The sequence below is a fragment of the Sceloporus occidentalis genome, unplaced genomic scaffold (genome assembly GCF_023333645.1).
Source record: "Sceloporus occidentalis isolate IW3139 unplaced genomic scaffold, rSceOcc1.0.p SCAF_7, whole genome shotgun sequence".
NCBI lineage: Eukaryota > Metazoa > Chordata > Lepidosauria > Squamata > Phrynosomatidae > Sceloporus > Sceloporus occidentalis.
The window spans coordinates 40,520,390-40,543,984 of NW_028316987.1; the positions used below are offsets into that span (position 1 = coordinate 40,520,390).

A 23,595-nucleotide genomic window follows, 5' to 3' on the forward strand; every position below is an offset into this window, starting at 1 on the left:
TGAAACCTTGCAGTCTAATCAGTCCTTCCCCCCTCCATCAGCACAGCATCTTGTTTCAGGTCTGTTTCTTTAAAGAGCATTGCAGTGCACCAAATTGACCAAACAAACAATATGGGGAAAGTGGTAAATGATGCTCATCTTTCTAATGCACCACTCATTTGCCTAGCTGAATAAATCAAGAGTGCTCATTCTGTGCCCAGCCAAGAAAAGGGCATTCACCTCTTTTTTTGCTAGGTGGATATTAATATGTAACAAAATTATAGCTGTTGCAGCCCCAGATCTAATTGCTATAGATCATTGACAGCAGACCCAGCAAGCCAGCTGCTGGGAAAACGTATATTTTAGTAAATGCCTTGTCACACCATGACACCCCACTAGAATAATCTAAAAGGAGACAGAAATATTTAACAATGCTGGTTGCAGTCTTTAATCCTGTCTCATGAATGATAAACAGGAAAGGAGCATATAGCACACCCTGAGATGCAGAAGCATTTCTATTCCCTTTTGACCAAATGAATATGAAGAAAACTTATGTCACTCAGAGGTTGCTAAAATAGGTTGGAAAATGTGTGCGCGTGTGTGCGTGTACGTGTGTGCACAAGGACACATGTGTATTTACATTTGTGTGTGTGCATGTGTGTGCCAGAAAAGAACGGTTTTTCAAAGCTAAGAAAAATACAGGAGACCCAAAATTGGCAAGGAAGGAAGGAACTCTGTAGAATGAAAGCAGGAGGGAAATTATATACTGAAATTTATATACCTAGCCTTTAAAACAAAAAATACTTGGAATCCTTTGGAAGTCAACACCTGCTTTTCATATTGACTTCTCTCAAAACGACCCCTGATAGGGCATGCTTTATCAGACTGTTGGTGCACACCTCAAAGTGATTGGAGGCATTTGGCTAATTATAGCAAAAGCTGCCTGCACTAATGTACCTCCTGACGGGTTTGTTCCTATTAGCATTTGGCAACAAAGAAGCACCCATAAATGAGGGTTGCTTATGTTGAATTGTTGCCTATTATACTGCTGGAGAAAATGAACTTTATTAGAATCCTGGCCCCTTGCTTTCATAGCAAAAGGAGGCCTTGATTGATTTCAGGATTTAGCTCCAAAACCTGTTTTCACTGTCTTGAAAGTAATGGCTGGTGCATGTAAGATAATCTTAAAGAGAGGTGTCTTCTTTTTCTTCCAAGAATGTGCCAGAAGAGGAAGAGAAAAGAAAAGAAAAGTGCTATACTTTGAAAACAGAGTCTTCCTAGGCCAGTGGTTCCCAACCTTTCTAATGCCGCGACCCTTTAATACAGTTCCTCATGTTGTGGCGACCCCCAACCATACAATTATTTTCATTGCTACATGCAAATATGTGTTCTCTGATGGTCTTAGGCGACCCCTGTGAAAGGGTCATTCGACCCCCAAAGGGGTCCCGACCCACAGGTTGGGAACCACTGTCCTAGGCAGAAGGCATGAATTCATTTTAGCAGTGAAGCTCTGAGCATTGGATCCTGGACAACCAAGAAACCTTAGACTTACAAGTGTGAAGACAAAGTATCTGGATCCATAAAGGCACAAGCATTTGAATTACTATTTTTTCTACATTCTCACACCACTGCTAGATGCATAAAGCAACTTGAAAACAGAATGTCCATCCCTTTATTTAGCATAAGAATTTTATCCGTACTCAGAAAAACCAGTGAATACATAATATTGCACAACTAAAAGCTGCAAGAACTTTAGGGCCATACTATGGAATTCATGTCTATCTCTGAACATTTTTGGTCAACTACCAGTACATTCAAAGCGACATATTAATTTGATGAGGAAATTAGTGCATGGATGTGAGTGTTTAACATAAATCAACCTATCCACACCATTTTCCTTATCTATGGCGTGGGACAGACCGCCCCAAAAGAGTGGCCTGCCAGTGGTCTAATTCCCTCCAGAAGGAAGCTGCAGCCACCAAACCATGCGGCTTCCCTCCGAAGGAAAAACAACCTGGAAAAACCGGGGGGTTTTTTGCACTGCAGGGCAGATATCACGAGTGCACCAATGGCACATTGGTGATGTAAGCAACATGTGGTGATGTGCAGATGTTGCGCAGTGCTTACATCCCAATGTCGGCACTCGTGTACCTGGGAGACTGCCATTGTTATGTCGCCATGCCGTGCTAGGGTCAGGGACTGTGCAGTTGCCATGTGGTCCCTAACCCTAGTATCACCAGGAGTACGGCGCATTTAGGCAGTCTGTACTGCACCTAAATCTAAATCAGCTATTACTACATGTTTCTGTTTCTCTTTTCCAAAGAGCAAATATAAATTGGAAACAAGAAATAACACAAAGGTTTAAACACCCCATCTGATTCTAATTCCCTTATTAGAAAGGCTTATTTCTCTACAGCTGGTCTTAACAAACTAAATAAATAAATAACCGGGGATCAGCTATGGATCTTCCAGCAAAGCAGTTTGATTCTTAGCTGTAAGCTTGCAGTGATCCCAGACTCTACGATTAGTCCAGTGTTTCAGAACCATTAAGACTGGCAAAGAGGCACTGAAACAGATATCAAGAAGCAAGCTAAAGAGTACCTGGATCATATTAATTAATTCAGGTCTACAAGCTTTGATGAAATTCTCCTAAGAACCACAAAACCTGGGGGAAATTTCAGGAACTCAGTAATTATAATTTCAGAATTCCAGAATGGTTTACATTGTACAAGAAGATTAACAGAGTTAGTGACTGTAATTCACAATAGCAACAATGAATTGACATACCAATTAGACAGTAGCCAAATTCCAGAAAGACATTAAAGAAGTCTTTCCTAGCCTGATGGCATCCATATTATTTGTACTACAGCTTCCATCAGCCACAGCCACCATGGTCAGTGGTAGAGATGATGGTAGTTGCTCTCCCAAAATATCTAGAGGATGCAAGATTGGAAAGACTGTGTGAAAGCATACAACAATGTCATTTAACCAGCATCTGGAAGAGAATGAAGTCTCAAGTAGAACTAAACTTGTTTATGATAATATGAAATCATGTCAAGCCTGGATACCCACTTCCACCCATTCCAGATGCACAAAGGCTCACTGGCCCAGCAAAAAAGTGTTTGCATGAATGTTGTAATTGCACACATCAGTGCACCAAATAACCAAGAGTGAGGGGAGGGGCTGGGGACAGAGCTGGTGGCTGCATGCATTTGAGGAAGACAAGGAGTGGAGGACCAGCTTCAAAACTCACAAGACTGTCATAGATTCATAAGGTTGGGCCTGCAAGGGCAACCTAGTCCAATCCCCTGACATATACAAGTGTTGTAAGTAAGTGGGATAGGAGCCCTAGCAGGAATGGCAGAAATTGTTGCATTAGCTGGGAACAGCCTGGCCATATAATGATTTCATATTATCATAAAATGGGTACCCCTCAACTATTGTTTGCTCTTGTAACATTAAAAGAGATGTCTATTTTCTCATGTTTGGGCCTGGAATTCTCAGGGAATGGGATGCTGGTGGATTGGCAATCCAGCTGTTGATCTTGTGTACTTAGTTGTTGTATTTAAAAACGTTTCTTCAAAGAAAAAAAAAGAGAGAACAAGAACTATCAGATGAAGTTTAAATATTTGAAGGGGTGTCATATTGAGGAGGGAGCAAGCTTGTTTTCTGCTACTCCAGATAACAGGACCTGGAACAATGGATGCAAACTACAGGAAAAGAGATTCCACCTCAACATTAGGAGGAACTTCATGACAGTAAGGGCTGTTAGACAGTGGAACACACTTCCTTGGAGTGTGGTGGAGTTTCCTTCTTTGGAGGTCTTTAAACAGAGGCTTGATGGCCATCTGTTGGGGATGCTTTGCTTGAGAGTTCCTGCATGGCAGAGGTTGGACTAGATGGTCCTTTTGGTCTCTTCCAACTCTACAGTTCTATGATTCTATGATTCTAAGTACAGTTTACAAAAAGATGTTTTAAAACTGACACAACACAACTGTTGGCAAGCATGTTTTTTTCATCTGAAACAATTTCTAGGTTTTTGCTTCCATGTCAGAAGGTCAGTGAATCCATTCCAGTTTTCACTAGCTTAAAAAGACTGGTCCAAGAACTAAAGCCTATTTAGTGATAGGTTCAGAACTTTGGACAGCTCCTATAAAGCACAGGTTAAAATTGAAATAGATTAATCATCCCATTGACAAGGGAAATATCAGTCACTACTGTGAGAAATGAATATTATTGACTGGTGGTTTCACTCCTCTTTTCTCTTCGCCACTGGTAACTTTCCTCAAAAGAGAACTATAGTGAGCATATACTAGAAAACCTCTTGGTCATATAAGAAATAAAAAATAGCCAGGTTTTTTATAAATAAATTCCTCTATGTAGCCTCTCTGTTTAATCTACTTTAATGTGCCAGTCTTTCTAAACAATGCTGTTTACTGTATGCTTAGTAATTGCCCATTTATGTTATATCCTGCAATTATTTTCCAGCGTCTGACACTATTTTGTCTAGTTGTTGCTAATAAAAACTGCACAATGCCTTAAGAAAATTTTTATATTTTTTGTCAAAAATAGAAGTGCTATTGACAAGCTTGCTGAGTTACATGTGAGGAGTTTCAAATGCACCCCCTTATTTGTGAACATGTAAACAATTCATCACTAATCCTATGTCACTGCAGTACCTTCAAGATAATTTCTGTTTATGGAGTGGAGCTTACTGGGGTTAAGTGCCATCTACATACAAGTATTGGGTGCATTTCCTTTATTGTTGCTGAGGCAGAAGTGTTTGTTGACAGCAACTTACTCCACATGACCTTTTATGTTGTTTCTTTTGTAATAGACTTGATATATGTCTCTCATACTATCCTAAGGCTTCCTCTTATTTCACATATAAGTTCTACCAACAATCCATAAATATGCTCTTAAATTTTCCTTTTGCCCCCAGACATTCATTTTCAAAGACAGCTAATGTTTCAGCTCCCTAGCTTTTATTCATCAGTTTAGAGGCAAAGCATTGTATCTGAAGAATGTGAAGCCAAGGTACCAGTGGGCCTTGTCTTTTATCCTCATTTGAAGTAGGTTTGCCTCTGATGATCCGCTCTCTAACTGTAATTATTCCTTTCTCTCTCCCTGCCCTAAATAAGGAATGGGAATTGTGCAATCCTCCAGATATCTGATCTTGCAGCAATGTAAGCTGGAAAGGATTGAGATTTTACAACAAAGGTTCCAAATTTTAAAAATTATTTCAGGAAATCATTGTGAGTAATTTTTTGTACCATAGCTCCCAGAAGCCCTAGTCAATATAGAGAATGGTGAGGATTTCTGGGAGCTGCAGTTCACTCTAGAAGACCACATAATTCCCATCCCTGTAAATGTAAATATCTGTCTAGATTTGAGAACCAATGGTGAACAGAGAAAGAGGTATGCAAAAGAATCATGTAGTATCTTTGAGAGTGAAATAAAGAAAGAAGGTGGTAGTATAAGCTTTCATAGACTTACATCTACTTCCTCAGATACATGGAGTGACGTGCTTAGGAACAGACCTTTATACGAGGTCTGTCTGTGCGAATAGCAATAGAAATGCAAAACTTGTAGATATGGTGATGAGGTGACAATACAATGAAGTTCAGTTTTAAAGATGGCATTAAGGGACAAAGGCAGGAGAAGGAATGTTGCCAAATGCCAAGGTCCAATAACCACATGAATAATGGTGGAAGTTATTGGAATGTAGCATGATGGTAGCTGGGAACCGAAAAGGAGATGTGATGAACTGTCCAAGAGAACCTCATGAGGCTAAGGTATTCACTAGCATTGTAACATATATAGTATGTCAGGAAACCACTGCCTCTGTTCAACTCACTGTCAATGGTGTTTGTGGCTATATTCCATTTCTACTCTTTCTAGAAGAAGGGCCAAGATTAGGGTTGCTATAAATCAGAAATGACTTGAAAGCACATAACAAGAAGAAAAACAAAGGGGAGAAGACTGACAATACTGAGTGTGTTCAGCAGCTGTATAATATTAATGGACTATAAGGGATAACATTTTGAATAATGAGAAGTTGTATACATTTAGAGGAAAGACCAGTGGGTGTCAGTGCTTGCAGGCCTTGTATGAGGGATACAGACGCTAGAAGGAACAATTGGGGGCTGAACCAATTTGTTGGCATGGTCTAGAATTTCAGTGTTTTCAAACAGCATTTTATGCCCAGGATGGTTTATAATATGTTCTGCTACTGCTCAGTTTTTGCTGCCCATGTACAAAACAGAAAAATGAGTGACCTATCACCATCAAATCTTATTCTCATTGACAGTTCTAACGTGTTCCACCTTTCAGATGAGATGAGTATATCAAGACAAAACTAATATTTAATCAACAGATAAATAAAATCCCCATTAAAATATAAACCATGGATATGATTGACTGCCATCTAAAAGAAGATTCTACAGTTCTTTGGACAATATAAATGAATAGTTGTCAGAGCTGTTGCAAATATAAACCCAATAAGTACATGCATACTTTGCAAAGTAGATGGGTTCCTAGGCATTACTTATTTAACAGAAAATATGGTACCAGAGGCAGAAAAAAACAAGAAAAGAACAGGGATGGTTTTCTACACCATGGTGAAAAAAGAGAGTAATTCAACAAAATTCAGTAAACTCTTTTTCCAAAACAAGCAATATGCACATGTGAAATGAAATAACCATGCCAGGTAAATTTTGTAAACAAAAGCATTTTGAACCTTCTAGAAATTACTTGAAGGCTTCTTTTAAAATACATCCAGGGATGATCTCCCCCCCCCCCCCAAAAAAAAAAAAACACACCAGGTTCCACTTTTCTTATAATCACCATTTCAGTGGCCATGTTATAGATCCATTTGTGACATGCTGAGGGAGAGGATGAGGCAGGCTCATCTACTTTCCCCTTTTTTTCTATTGTTTGCCTTCCCTTTTGTAGGCAAACATACACAGCTACAGTAGAATCACTTAGAACAGACTCTTGTTCTTTCCCAGCTCAAGCTATGCATTGTTTGCAGCTAGTGCAACTAGACACCAAAGGTCTATGTTTCCCTAGCCCTCCTTTACCATTATTCCATTCCAATCCTGTTTGGGGAAATACCAAAACCAAAACAAAGCCCTTCTAGTTAGAGGAGGAAATGTGGCTGGGGTCATGAGAAGCCTTTGTAAAAAAATAAAATAAAAGAACTTCTTTCTCAGAGGCTTTGTTAAATGAAGTATGCCTGTAATATTCATTGTGCCACTAAAAATGTTATAAAATGACTTTTGGACAGGTCCCAGTAAAGACCTGCTAACTTATGGCTACTCCATGAATTTCATAGGATTATCTTTGGCAAGGAATGCTCAGAGAGGTTTTTGCCAGTTCCTTCCTCTGAAATATAGCCTACAGCACATGGTCTTCATTGGCAGTCTCACATCCAAGTACAGTGGACCCTTGTTATATGCTGGGGTTTGGTTCCAAGATCCCCCGTGTATAACAAAATCCATGTATGCTCAAGTCCCATTAAATATAATGACATAGCAAAATGGTGTCCCTTATAAAAAATGGAAAATCAAGGTAAATTTATACTTTTTTGAACATTTTCAAACCGTGTATGCTTGAATCCGTGTATAAAAAATCTGTGTATAAGAAGGGCCGACTGTACTAACTAGAGCTGATCCTGCTTAGCTTTATTTACTAATGTATAAAATCATTCTTATGATGCTTCTTCTGCTTAAACAGAGGTGAAAGAGTGGCTTATCACAGCAAAGACCACCACCACCACCACCAACAACAACAACATATAAAATAACCTCACAGCAAAACAACAGGATTAAAAACAGCAGCTAAGAAACAGAGCATTGAATTAGCTAGATTTACCGATATGTTTTCTTGTCATTCAGCAATTGATTCTACAGTTGATTCAAACACAAAGACATGACCCTGATCCAGCTGGAGAAGACCCATTAAATCAATGGGAATTTCATTAGGAGTTAATTCACAATTCAAGGATCTATCCAAATATGTCTACTCTAGTTGGAACTAATGAATCAAATTCAGGCCAGAGTCTTGTAATACTTAAAAAACCAGCATACTGAAGTCCACAGGAACAGTCTTACAGAGTGATCATCTATCTAGTGAACTATGTAGGATAGGGATGCATGGCTGGGCTATTTTTAGAGCTATGGAATTCATGGGGGATCCTGATAGTCCTAAAATGAAAAATATCTTTTTCAAGCTCTAAAATTATGCAGTACGAGAGCCATGGTGATATAGTGGTTTGAAGACTGGACTAGGACTTTAGGAGGCCAGGGTTTAAATCTTTTCTCAGCCATGAAAATTCACTTGGGTGACTTGAGCAAGTTACAGTCTTTCAGAGGAAGGCAATAGCAAACTTCCTTTGAATAGATCTTGCCAAGAAAACCCTGGAATAGTGTCTCCTTAGGGTCACAATAGGTTAGAAATAACTTGAAGGCACACGGAAACAACAAAAGAGAGAAGACTCAGCAGCTACATAGAAATGATGGACTGTGAGGAATAACATTCTGAATAATGAGAAGTTGTTGTGTACTTTCAGAAGTAAGCCCAGTAGGATTCAGTGCTTGCTGGCCTTTTAGGAGGAACACAAGGGGCTGTTTTCTGGAGATGCTAGAAGGAATAATTGGGGTCAGGTCAGTCCTGGGTCTCAGTATCTATGTTCTCTTAAAGAAGAGGTGGGAATCATGAGGGTCTCCAGATCTTGTTAGACTGCAAGTCCCATCAGCCTTATAGCCATCAAAGGGAGGAATGTGGGAGTTACAGTTCAACAATATATGTTGTTGTGCCATTTCCATTCTCCTTTTAAAATCATATATGTTTTTAACGTTAGGATTGCCGTACGTCAGAAACAGCTTGAAGGCACCCTGTTTTTAGAATAGGGCAGTGTGAGACCAATACCACCACAGCAACAAAACTAGAATCCTGTTGACTAATCTCAACTAGAGTAGACCATTCAATTTCTTAATAGTGAATTAACACATAATGTAAATCAAGAGATATTCTTGACTTGGGACTGTCAATAGAATCAGGCCTATGTGTGTTTGTTTCCCTGTTTTAGACTAATGTGGCTACTTTAAATGCCTGTATGGCAGCCACTCACTCACAAATCGCAAGGTTGCAAGTTCAATTCCAACAAAGGGCTCAAGCTCAACTCAGGCTTGCATCCTTCCAAGAGCACTAAAATGAGTATGCAGATTGTTGGGGGCAATTGACTTACACTTAGGGAGTGCTTAAGTGCACTGATAAGCAGTATAGAAATGTACTTCCTATTACTATTGCTATTGCTTTACTAACATGTGTAGTTTCTGTTTTAAATACACACACACATGCGCACACAAAAGCAACTTAGGGAATTTTTATAGTTACTTTCAAATATAGAAAAACATTTTCCACACAAACTGCTGCTAAACAGGGTGCTTTAATAACATTTCAGGATTTAAGTTCTAGAGAGAACTTGAATATTGAAGTCTGTGATATCTGTATAAACAAACATGTATAACATTGATCAGCCAATCCTATTACCAGAGTTAATCAATATTTTAGGTGTGGAAACTCTAAAGAAATGCAGCATTTCATCCTTTTGCTTCTGCTCTGCTTTTTGTAATTTATCACTGAAGAGTGATAGATAACCCCTCAGTAGCAGCTTGCAGTCTGCAGTGATGTGAACTGGGAAAGCAAAACTTAAAATAAACTGTAGATGTAATCCATCTGAAAGTCCTTTGGATCCAGATCTTCAAATAAATGTGAAAAACTAGTCATAGTAAGATTTATGGAAATTAAGAATGAAATCTTAGCTCACATACCTAAGAGCAGGTCTCCTCGAAGTTAATACAATTTATTTCTGAGTTGATGTATATAGATTTCTATTTAAATATCCTACCCACTGGTTCCATCTGACTTAAGTTTCTATTTAAGTCTGTCATTGTAACTAATTTGGCTTAAAGTTAACACTTCTGCTTTTGTTACTTGATTTAGGACTAAATCCAATTGCAAGCCCTAATTGAAGTCAGTCAAAGAGACGTACACAAGTGTTGACTTAAAATTCAGCAGCTAATATACTAGGGTTGGATCTAGCCCTCATACTCCATTAAGTGTAACAGACCATAGAACAATTTGGTACCCATCATACACTGGTTCTGTTAGAAAAACCATGTTGATTTCCTATGGCTCTCATGTTTGTGCCTCACTAATCTCTTTAGACTATCCCTACTTTTTGGTTGGAAATTGCTTCCAACAATTGCTTAAAAGTGGTCAAGATGAGCTTAGTAGATCTTCATGGTGGAGTATTTCAGATGTTGTAGAGTCAACACTCCCACCCCTTTACTACTGAATTGTGCACTACTGTAGTACAGTCTTGGTGTTGCATGTTTCAAAGTCCTTGCCTCATTTATCTAGACATCTTAACACTCCACAGAAGAGGTTTATATATCCTTCCCTAGAGAGTCTGCAGGCACTGAGGACAAACATGGGACAATTTCATTGTGGGAGCTAGGAAGATGATCAGGTGGGAGAGGGTGACTACATTTATGCTTCCTCCATGCTACATCCATCCTCTGATTAGATTTTTCTTTAAAACCCTTCAGTACTCAAAGCCTTTCTGAAGAAAACAGTCTTTGCATTATGATGATGATAATGGTTGTATTTATTATGCTGCTTTCCCCCTAAAATTGGGACTCAAAGCATCTTACAGTCTAAAAACACAGTACAATTGATACCTTACCAAAGCGACAATGAAATGGAATTAAACCATTACAATATTAAAATAGATCATTTGTTTAAAAATAGAATACAGTTTTAAAAAGATAAAAGCACTTAAAAACCATACACTTTAAAACAGTATGACACCCCCAGGGCGTTCTTTAATGAAGCTGCTATTGCTCTTAAAAACTTTCTATTTTCAATACCTATTTGAACAGGAAAGACAACAAAGAGGGATCCATTCTGGTCTCCCTGGGAAGGGAGTTCCAGAGTCTAGGGGTAACCACCAAGAAGGCCCTCTCTCATGGTCCCACCAACCGTACTTGTGATGATGGTGGGACTGAGAGAAAGGCCTCTCCTGAAGCTCTCAGAGCCTGGGCTGGTTCATACAGGAAGATATGTTCTGCCAAATAGCCTGGACTCAAACCATATGGGGCTTTATAGATCATAACCAGCACTTTCAATTGTACCCAGAAACAAACTAGCAGCCAGTGGCGCTGTTTCAACAGGGGCATTGTGTGGTCTTTGTAACCTGCCCCAGTTAACAGCTTGGCTGCAGCACTTTGGACCAAGTAAAATGTGTTACAGTAGGTGACGGAAGAACAGCAAGGAAGGGGGCATTCTGATAACCATTGAGAAATGTATGTGTCCAGTTATTCTGTTGTAAAAGAGAAAGGACCACATGGAAATATCCCAGTTGTATAGAAAAAACTGTGATGTTAATGAAGGGTTGATATTTTTCAGTGCTTTTTAATCAGCTTGAAGATATTTCATAGATAAGTACACTCATCCCTCCACATTTGCTGGGGTTAGGGGCACAGGGCCTAGTGAATGTGGAAAAACCACGAATAAGAAAAACATTATGTTTTTACCTGAGAGAACACCTCTAGGAATCTCTAGATCCTCCAGTTCAACTCTTGTGGTCAACATCTGCCAGACTTTGACCATAGAACTGCACTGGAGGAGCTATAAATGAATAGTGGAGTATTCTCTCTAGGACTCTGAAGGTCCTTCAGTGCAACCTTTGGTTAAAGTTGACCATAGAGTTGTGCTGGAGGACTTAGATATTCCTAGAGAGAACATATTAATAAAATCCATTAATAATCAAATCCTCAAAAGTCAGTGCTACAAATGTGGAGGAACGAGTACATTAACTTTTAGCCCATCTTGGTATCTATAGGTAAATCACTGTCTTGCAGACTTTTCCTCATGTAGATTATGCTAATAATTACTGTGATATCCTTCACAAGATTGTTGTAAAGATTACAACAACTCTGTAAAATTATGTATGAAGAACCTTTGAAAACTGTAGACAGAACATAATTATTGCCTACAATCAGCTTCAGATGACTCTAAAATCAAAACTGAACTAGTAAAAATGCATCACTTTAAAATAAGTTATAATTTAGTACCATCTTAGTCCTAAAGTTGAAAAGGAGGTCTGGTTAGTTTGCTTAGCAAAATAACACAGTTAAAGTTGGTCATCAATGTGTCTCTCTGACAGCCATTGCAAATCTATTTACTGAAGACAAAGAGAAAATAACCTCATCTGTTTCTCCAAATGTATGATTTTGTTGCCCAGCCCCAGTGAAGTAACAGCATTGCTCATGTGTTATGGTATTATTAACCATTGTTACAAAAGTGGATTCTGCCCAAAGATCGGTAACATCTTGATATAAACCCTGTACTTAAAAGTTCTATAACCATTAGTTAGTAAGGCACTGGAAGGCTGGAGATTTACACATTGAGAAAGAAAGATATTTATGGCAAACGGTTCCTTGTGCTAATGTTACTGGCACTGAGAAAGTGGATTTGGAATCACAGTGACTGTGAATATGAGCCTATATCTCAAATATAATCTAAGCATCGGATTCCTATGGAAGTGAGACAGGGAAAATTCTCAGTCTCATCTTGTATTTTGCCCTCTTTCTATGACTCATCTCAGCAAGTTGCTTGATGTCCTGGCTCATTTGAGAACTGCATAGCAATGTCATTTTAAAGTAGGGCACAATTAATTGCTCAGAGGCCACACCTGCTTCTTTACTGAGTTTAGTTTTTCTTCACAATCATCAGATCATATTAGCCCTGAGTGGATGGCTCAGGACTGATGCAATGAGAATGTAGAATTGTGGTGTCATGAACCCTATGGAATTTGCTTTAGACTTGCATATTCATAATGTGATACTAATGACTATAATATCAAGTGAAATCTTGACTGTATCAACAGCTCATCACACATATAACTAGAAATGTACAAATCAGTCAGTCTGCTTCATATTCTCCCCACTCACAAATCTCAGCACTACAAAAATGTCTGAGGCAAGGTGGAGTTTTTTATTTTACTTTTATTTTCAGGAGTTGTGAAATGGGCATTTCTGCACTGGAATCTAATACGTTTATCACCCTTTACCAGTTGTAGCACTACAGACACCACCTAAAACACAATGCTTTCCCAACTGAGTCACTTCACATGATGGGCTGTCGATCATCTAGTGCATAGAAATTGAATTCAGAGAGATATGCAAGCATGTAAGTCAAGCATACGTGAATGAAGCATACTTTCAGTGACAAAGAAAAAACTTTCACTTTTTCTGATAGTTTTGCAGTATTTTCTTTTTTTCAATATTGTCCCCCGCTTCTCTAAAAAAAGAAACTACGCTGTCCTACACTTTCTGCAGCCAAAGAAGAGGTTTGACATGTCTGCTTTTCCTTGACACACTGATAAAGATAGGATTTGATTGCTATCTTCAGCAGTTGACACAGTCTCACATATGCAATTTGGCATGTGACCCATGGTGATGTGAGTCTATTGTAGAGGAGTTCCCATAAAGAATGCAGCTCTGCTAATCTCAAAATTAGATCCATCAAGTGACACTGAAATAAAATCACAATTGTGTACATTAAAATGGTGCACAGAGAGTGAGAGCTAGCTTCGGGTGTTATTAGACCCTCAAACGTTCTTGCTAAACTGTCTTATTTATCACACTGTGCACTCACAACATATCTCCTTTATCCCTGTGCCAAAATTTCCCCCATCACTACCCCCCCACACACTATTGCCTTATCCATTAGACATATTTAAATTTCCCCTTTGTTTTGTAATCTACATTTTTTCACACCCTCAAATTATGGCCCTTTCAAGACGCAAGTCCCTAGGACATGGTGCAGTTTTAGCATCATATAATTTCCTCCATAATTGCTAAATCATTTTCTTCCTCTTATCCCACCCCTCTTTTTTAGTTGTTTCAAGAAAGAAGTCTCCATGGAAGCATGGCTAAAAGTGACAGGAGATTTCATAAAGAAAAGATGGCCCTGCCTGAAGTTGCACTATGCCACTGAATCACAGACCTGTGAAAGAATCCCTGTTTTTTTATGCAAAAGTCTCATATTTCTTCTTCCATTCTATACATTTTAAATTTTATGGATCCACAGATTCTCAAGTGTAAATCTCTTTCAAATGTATCAATAAAATGCTCAAATAATATGTAACCGAAAAAAAAAGTTGAGGGCATTTTCACTACTGGTACCTTGGGAGACAGGCTGAGATTGGGTAGGGAGACTGATATTTATCAGACTTAAAGTAACACATTTTCTCTCTTTTGTATTCTGAATGCTTTGTCATAATGGATTTCCATTTTAATATTCCAATTACATTTGTACATTCTTTCAAAATGAATAGCACTAATGACTTCCATTATTATTTACATGCATCCTTAATTATAAGGTTCTGCCTCTCACTCATAACATTTCCCATCTCTCTATTTCTCTCTTTGCTAACCCAGATATAGGCAAAAATTTGTTTTAGCTTTCTGTTGCGTAAAAGCTCATGATGAATTAGCCCACATAATACCTCTTGATAATGCACACACAGTCTGAGCCCCTCACGGAACTGTAAATTAGGGAAAGGCAAAAGAAGAAATGGGTACATTTTTTTCAGGAGAAAAAAAAAGCAAATATAGAGATAAATCAAATCTATTTAAAGCTGTAGACATGCACATTTAATTGAATGCAGATATATATCAAATCACTTCCTAGGAGAAACAGAAATTTCACAAAATTATAGCATGCAGTGCAGTAACAACAGATGGTTTACTTCTGTTTTTCCAGGCCTTGTAAAACTGGTTGCCATCCACTTCTTGATACAGTGGCAGGCGAGCTAACCAAGTGGTACATCTGAAGACACAGCACAGAAAATTTACTTCATAGATTACAGCTCCCGGAATCTCTGGGGAATTCTCAATAAAACTTCCACCACCAAAACAACCCAAGTTCTGGAAGAATCCATTTTAAACTCTTACAAAGAATTCCAACAGAAGCAATTCTCGATTATCACCACAGTCTACAGTCCACTGGAGAACTATGGGAAAGGGTGGTCATGGGTTAGATGACTCTGAAATTTTAATGCATTTATGGCATTGTTGCCAAAGGCGCGTTCCACACACACCAATAGTACATACTAGGTACATACTAGGGTTAGGAAAGGACGTCCTTTCCGGAAGCCCTAACCCAAGTATGTACCTAGTACGTACAAAATGGCGGTGCCCTATACACATGGGCACCGCCATTTTGACGTGGCGGAAGCTTAGCGTCTGCACATTGCGGCGCGGTTATGACGCCGCAAGTGCACCATTGATGCCTTGTGGCTGCATAACCACACCGCAAGAAGAAGCCACTTTTCGCGGTTTCTTTTTGCTGCATGGAGGAGTCGCGCAGTTTGTCCGCTGCGGCTCCTTTGCACAGCAAACACGGGCACTGGCAGATGGCCCTTTTGGGCAGTCTGTAAAGTGCCAAAGTTACCTTGACAACCAATTAAAACTAATTTGAAAAAAAAACGTTTGGCATAGTGGTTTGAGATTTGGACTGCAACTCTGGAGACCAGTGTTCATTTCCCTGCTCTGCCACGAAATCCCACTGGGCGACCTTGGGCAAGTCACACTGTCCCAGCCTCAGAAGATGGCAATGGCAAACCTCTGAACAAATCTTGCCAAGAAAACCCTATAATAGCATTACCATAAGTCAGAAATGACATGAAGGCAAACAACAACAACAACTTTTTCTAGCTCTGCTTTAAGTCTCCTATCTCTCACAAAGAATAACTTGTTTCTATGACCCTCACATGTACTTGCATTCACAGACCCCATACAGAGGGGTCACTGCATAATTTACTCTTTCAGTTTACAGTGAAAAGCCTTCAATGGTCAAATTGAAAACCTGAGCTAGAGAACGTAAAGTATTTTTTTAAAGAACTGTGTATGGTATTGCAACTAAACAATTTAGGATGGGGTATCTAACAGGTCTGTCAGTCACTTCAGAGCTATCTCAAATGTGAACTGAACTGAACTGAAATCTTCCATTTTCAATGTAAATGAATGGCACATCAAAGGAAGCAGAAGAAAAGTTGTTGGGACTATAACACTTGGAAAAGAAAACTTACTTGCTCACCATCATTTCACTTGAATTCTAGAAATTCGCCCCTTTCCTTTTCTTGCCATTTCTTTGCCTAACAATATTACAGTTTCCAACCTGGGGTCTTTATAGGGAAAAGACCATATATCTATCATTTCAGAAATGAAAGCTGGGGCACCTGTGACCCAACGACATCAGAATGTGGTTAAGATGGCAAACATTATGAATGAGGAGGAACACACAAGCCAGGAAAGGCTGCAGCAGTTTGCTTTTGCCTGAATCCACTGGGAAGTGAAAAGCTTTGCCCCCTCCTTTCCTTTCGACTCTGTTGAATTAACTGAGTGCAACAGTTTGCAGTAACTGAAGTAAGATGAGGGCAGAGTAACAATGTGGGAGGAAGAAAGTGAAACTGGGACATTTGAAAGGCCCTTGCGGTCCTTAGGTGGAAAGACTATCTTGCCACTCCCTTCAGGAGGCAAAATATCCTGAATACATTTCAGAGATTGAAATAACTTTGCCCATATTGTATGCCCATGTGCAGTGCTGGAGATTCTTTTTCTTTGGTTTCATGGACACAGATATCTTCTGTGACCTTTGACCATATTTCTCAGTACAGGCATTTTTCACTTCTCCCTGTGATTTGCGCACATGTAGGTAGCTGAAGTTCTACCATATGTTTTCTTCTACCTGAAAACATTCCTTGAACAAATCAGATCATAGCCAGGATACACTGGTTTTTTTTGGACCACAACTGTGAATCCCAAAACTTCATGACCAGGTATAGGATTCTGGGTGATGTAGTTCATAAATGTAATATCCCAAGCTCTGATTTAGACCACAGCAAATTTAAGGACCTAAATGAGGGGCAGGTAAAGTACAGCTGACAAGTGGAGAAAAAAGTAGGGACCTAAGATACTTCCCAGGAAATAATGGAGTCCTCTGTTTCTCTGTGGACACATATATCCTTGCATACATATGGTACAAAGGCCCAATGCAGGGAAGAAAGAGTCTGTATGAGTGCTTCTTCTGTAGCTTCCATTGTGATGGCCAACTGCACATTGCCTCCCAAAAAGAGGACATGCATCACCCCAAAAGAGGACAAAACAAAACGGAGATCTGCACAAAATTAATAATATTAACATATGCACAGAAAGCCAGTGTGTAGTAGTGGTTTGAGTGTTTGACTAGGAAGCCAGGAGACCAAGCTTTGAATTTCTGCTCGTTCATGGCAATACACCCTCTCAGCCTTAGAGAAATGCAAGGCCAAACCCCTTCAGAATAAATTGTGCCAAGAAAACCCTATGATGTGCCACCACAAGTCTGATTTGGCTTGAAAGCACATAACAGCAACAAACATATGCATAAAAGCAAATTGAAAAATAATTACTGAACATGAAGAAAAACAGCATTACATATCACCTCAAAGGGTAAGAGAAAGAGTGGGTGACCTGTGTCCTTCCTCAGTGTTTTCATGAACATCTTTAAATCCCGTGATCTCCCATCTTCTGGTTCTTGATCTTTAAATTGGACTCAGGCATGATCACCCTGCAACCAGAGGAGTGTCCTAAAGTCAGCAGGGACTAGAGGCTTCCATGTTACTGGTGCATTGAATCCACTTTAAACTTTGCTCAAAACTTTTCAATGAGCTTTCCATGGTGCCAAACCTTTGGAGGGTAAGATTCAGAATCTTGGGTAACTCTTTCAAAGGCTAGAATAAAATCCAGAGCAGACTTACTACTCCTTTGATATGGTTGCTACTGGCCAGATGGTCCCAGAACACATTCACCCAGGCCCACGGATATGACACAGACACAGATGCAGCTATTCTGTCATATATTTAATTTTAAGCTTATTTTTCTTTTGCTGGAAGGTTCAGAGGTGAGGTAAGAAACTATTATTTGTCTTCCAGTTTTCGATCCCTCTGAGAACTTCTTCATCCAAGATACACAAAATGCTCATTTACACAGTGCCTGGGCAAAAGAAAATTGCTGCATAAAACTTCCTAATCCTTGAAAGATGACTAAAAGCATTTGCATTAATATGATGATTTCTTTTCAGGAACCCATGAAATTGTATAGACAAAAAGAGAAATCCTATTACATACATTCTAGGATGCTAATTTCAACTGGCAGAAACCTAGCATTTTTCACACTACAATTATTGGATGAGCAATACTCAAGTGCTGCAACTCTTCCCTTCACAGTCCTCATCTTTTAGAAGTTGATATACTCGTGTGAAGAAAATAATGTTTGTTCTCTAAAATAAAATGCTTCCCTTCCCCAAATCAGTTATTTTGAAGCATAGCAACAATCTGCAATTGATAATATAGGGAAAAATCCAATTGGTAAGCCAGTACATTTAACGGTAATATATCAGATCTTGTACAGTAACTGTAATGCTTCTCGGGGCCCATTGGCCCAGCTGTGGGCACTGAGTGACTTGGATAGGTCACACTCTCTCAGCCTCAGAAGTTGGCTGTTCTTATATACATATTTAAAAAAAGGAAAATAACAACAAAAGAGGCATCCCTTTAAAATAATAATAATAATAATAATTAATAAAAGACAATGAAAATTACATCACCTGGGCTTAAGGGCCATATGGCCCTTAAGCCCAGGTGATATATTGTCTTTCATTGTCTGAGAATATAAATCTCACACTCCCTCCCCTCAGAAATACTATATATATATATATATATATATATATATATATATATAAAATAGTATTTCTGAGGGGAAGGAGTGTGAGATTTATATTCTCACCTGACCGCCATCTTTCTTGTTCTTATTGTTCTCATCCTGCCCTTTACCTATATATCTGTTACTAAGCTGGGCTGACCTTAGACGTGTTTGGATGGGATTGGTTTAGACATTGGCTAGTGTGTTAAAGGGGTTGCGACCATACATTATTAATTGACCTAATTAGAGGTCAGAGTTATTAGCTTCAATTTTGATTAGTTCACTACAATGGCTCCAAAAAGAAAAGGGGTTGCGGACAAAAAAGGTAAAGGCCCAGCTCAAAAGGCACCACTTAAAAAGAGACAGTTGGTACATTCAGATGACAGTGGAGATGATATACCTTGGGATGAAGCATTTAAGAAAAACCTCAGATATGTGTAATTTTAACAATTCAATAAAATTTCATAAAATAAAAAAAACCCTCAAAATATATGAAGTTGCCTACAGAGATATCAGTATGATACAAAATATGACTGCATCCATCATAAACATAGAAATAATTTAAGACAGCATGTAAGTATAATTTTAAAAGGGGGATCCTTTGAAAGCAAGCTTAAATAAAACAAATTTCATGTAGTGTTGGGGCCAAATTCTGGGTGCCAATGCTGTAAAGGCTCTTTATGTATACAGTAAGCCTCTGCCTTATCACAAATGGCAGAAGGAACTGAAGGAGGGCCTCTGACATTGAAAGGAGTTCCTAGGCACACTATTTGGGAATGCGTTAAATATTATGGTCTCCTACCAAAAGGTGACCAGCAAGCCACATGTACCTCATAAGCATTTTGCAGCCCTTGGAAGGCTCCCCACTACCATCAACACCCCAAATATATTTTTTTAAAAACGAAAAGCGCTTGTCCATCTCTGCTTTAAATCATTATCTTTATTATGTATAGATTTTTTTTGCAGTGGTGAGTTATGAAAGCTATAGAGGAATCCGGATGGACCATGTCCACTCACTAGGCCTGGCGGGTCTGTGACTGCTGTAACGTCTTCTTTTTTATACTCCAGAGAGAATTTAGGGCTTTTTAAGGTTAAAGCTAGCATTTTGAACTAAGTTCATATGAAAAACTATAACCAGTGAAACTTAAAATACATAGAAAATCAGTATAATATTATTCAAACTGGGCATCTACTGTCAGTTCCCTCACAGCTACGTTCTGGACCAGATTTTTCTTCAGATAGTCTTCAACAGCAGGATTATTAATGTAATCTGGGCAGAAGGTAGTTTATGTTTTAGGATCAACTTTGATTTTTTTTAAAAAATCAGATGTCAGTATCTGGTTTAATTTTGTAAATCATTTTTAGTGTCAGTTCTTAAAAAAAAAAAGTGAGAAGGAAAGCCCAATATAAATGATTTTGTTAGAAAATAAATGAATTCAAAATTGACTACATAGCAAAGTATCTCTTTCTCAATCAAAGTACCTGTTACCACTGCCTAGCATTCAGAGGAAGAAAGATGCTTCGAGTGAAAAATCTGGAGGATAATGGAGGAACAGATGAATAGAAGCTATACTTGTTTCATGCAAGGTGTTTGGCAATCTAAGCAATATGTACGTCTCAGAGAGTTTGTAAATGCTTAGTTTCAGTTATGCATCTGTTATACAACCACTTCTAAATTCTGAGTCATTGCTGGAGCATTAAAAAATGCCTTTCAACTTAAATTAAGAGAAGAGTATTATAGATCATGTAGACAGAAAATCCTGTCTCACTACTGAATAACCAATATGCTTGCTACAGGGCCTCAGACTGTGAAATCCACTGCAGTATATCTTAGCACTAACAGATGCTGCTGCTGGCCTGCTTAAGAGCTAGTGAGAGAAAAAGGAGGGGGAAGAGAGGAAAGAGAGAAAGAACAGGAGGGATTTACATATGAAGACATTATTTACACATATCCAGGTGTAGAGCAAAGCAAAAGCACACTTATTTGGACAAGACTGCTTTGAAGAATGGTAGGAAGATAGGAAGTAAGCAGGCTATAGAGCCATCAGCCTCAGAATTGCTTACACTAGGGATGGAGAATCTAGGTCCTCTATATGTTGATGGATTCCTCTTCCAATCTGCCTCACTAGTATGGCCAGTGAGTCAGATATCATGCAAAATGCTAACAAAATGCAGACAGCTGAATGTTAGCTGCCACACTCCGGTCTCAAAGAGCCACTGGTTTTCCAGCATTCCTTTCCTAGCCTTAAGTGAAAATACTTGGCAATATCTGGAACCTTTTGTATGTAAAGCATGCGCTGTGTCATTCAGTTATATGGCCCATCGCCCATTCCCAAAGGTGAATTATGATACACCTGGCTTTTATGTTTTCTTTTCTATTCCCCTCTCCACCAGATCTTGAAAATGTTATCTTCTCAGATTACAACTCCCTAAATCCCCCAACCCACAGGACTTGAATAACCAATTTGTTTTCTTTCCCTTTAGCAAATATTGTGAGGTTTACCAGGTCTTTTTCTAAAAATATCATACAGTGCATGTTTGATTCTATAGGAAAATAGGGGTAGGGCATGGGAACTGTAACCTAGATCAAAGCAGTCCAGTCAAGAGAAGCTAGGCAGATTTCCTTTGTCCAGCTACTGATGAGATTTTTTTGTATTGATTTTTCCATAACTACTGCTTAGGCTACAGCGAAAAGGAAGCAGCCAAGCATACATCCATCATGTTGGGACTTAGACATTGCTGAACTTATTCCCCCCCCCCCCCCCACTTCCCTCTCGCCATCTCTTTCTGCTCGTATGTCTTGTCTCATTTAGACTGAAAGCTTGAAAGGAGAGATTGCCAAATTAATTGTTTGTAAGCCAGCATGGTGTAATGGTTTGAGTATTAGATTATGACTCTGGAGACAGGGTTTGAATCCCCACTCAGTCATGGAACCCACTGACCTTGGGCAAGCCATATTCTCTCAGCCTCAGAGGAAGGCAAAAGCAACAACCACCCACCCTGTACAAATTATGCCAAAAAAAGTTCATGATAGGTTTGCCTTAGGGTCACCATAGGTTGTAAATGACCGGAGGGCACACAGTTCCAGGAGCCCCTTTGGTTAAATAGCAGTGTATAATGCTATAAATAAATAAATAAATAAATAAATGCATACATACATAAAGTAGTTGGTCTGAATAAACACATCTAGACATTTGAGTGCGTATATACCTGCTTATATATCCAGCATTGAGAGCCAGTTGGTGTAGTGGTTTGAGTGTTGGACTGTGACTCTGGAGACCAGGGCTCAATTCCCAGATCAGCCATGTAAAGCCACTTGGAGGCTGTACAGACCAGCCATTAAGGCAGTCTACCCACTCATGAAACATTTAGTTTTTTTAGGGTACTATACATGTTGACTCAGGTTATGGAGTAGCCTTGGAAGACACAGCTGGATGACTGATCCCAGTCTCTACCTTTTCCTTTCTTTTCTGCAAGTGGATGTGTAACCAAGGCTAAAAATATTTTGGGTGAGCTTGCGAGGGTAGATCCTTAATACCACAGATATGTAGAATTTGAGCAGGGAATCTTTGATGCCCAAGCGATTTGCACTACAATTTTTACAGTCCCTGATCATTGGCCAGGCTAGACAAAACTTCTGGGAGTTGAAGTCTGAATTCTCTGGAGTACCAAAGGTGCCTCATCTCTGTAAAACATGGACCTCTTTGGACCAAAGATGCAACATTTTATCTTCTTAATAACGTCAATAATTTTATACCTGTATTTTAGCAAGCCATATTTTTAACAGAAGGAAATAATAGAAAAACAGAGAGAGGATTTTTCTCAAAAAGATCTCAAGCTAGATTCTTCTGGTGAGAAAAAAGGGAATAATTTAATGAAGGCAAGGTAGGATCAATCATGTTATTTGAAAGGATTTCTGGTTGAATGACAAGCCATTAATTGGACCTGCTGAGTAAACAAACCAGAGTATATGAGGCCTCAAGAATAAAATCTTGGAATGTCAAGCATATGCATGTGAGGGGGAGGATGGAGAGCTGTGAAATCATCAAACCAAATGGATTTTTTTAAAAAAAAGGACCATTTTCTTTCTTCCGAACAGGTACAACAGGTGATTTACAGTGTTTGATCATCACTCGATTGTTCCTTTTCATAAAGCAGAGTTAGCTGAAAAATTTAGGTTCCTTTATTCTCACTTCCCATGAGCATTTTATGTGATCATACTGGAATATTCATTTTGGCCATAGTTTCATGCAGGGAGATAGGGAGATAAATATGCAAGTATTTCATCCTTGCAAGGACAAATAATTTGTGTAAGACTAAAGCAGAGGCATGTACCAAAACAAAGTTTCTGGACAGCAATGTGTGTTTTGGGTTAAGACTGCTGTTTTTTGTGCAAAAACAGTATCTTGTGTGCATGCATGCACACACAAATATGCCTCCATATCTATGGATTTTTTTCATTCAGATAGATAGATAGATAGATAGATAGATAGATAGATAGATAGATAGATTCCTAAAAGCAAAGGACACTATTTTACTACACCATTGTACATAGTGGGACTTGAGCATTCATAGATTTGGTATCTACAGAGTGTCCTGGAACCAAACCCCACTGGATCCCAAGGGCCCACTGTACCTTTCTGAAAGATTGCCAGGTTTTTTTGTGCATGATTTTTGGTACAAAATTACTTGGCTGGGTGCAAAAAATAGAAATATGGTTACTTGAAAACTGGCGTGGAGGAGTAAATAAAACTCCTTTTTTCCTACTGAAAAGAAATCATGACTATCTGGAAACCATGCC

General features: G+C 38.9%; 1 protein-coding gene across 1 annotated transcript in view; it reads right to left on the reverse strand.

The window, feature by feature from the left end:
- ARPP21 (cAMP regulated phosphoprotein 21) overlaps window positions 1-23,595 on the reverse strand; it is a 251,859-nt gene that overhangs the window by 165,865 nt on the left and 62,399 nt on the right. The window lies entirely within an intron of this gene.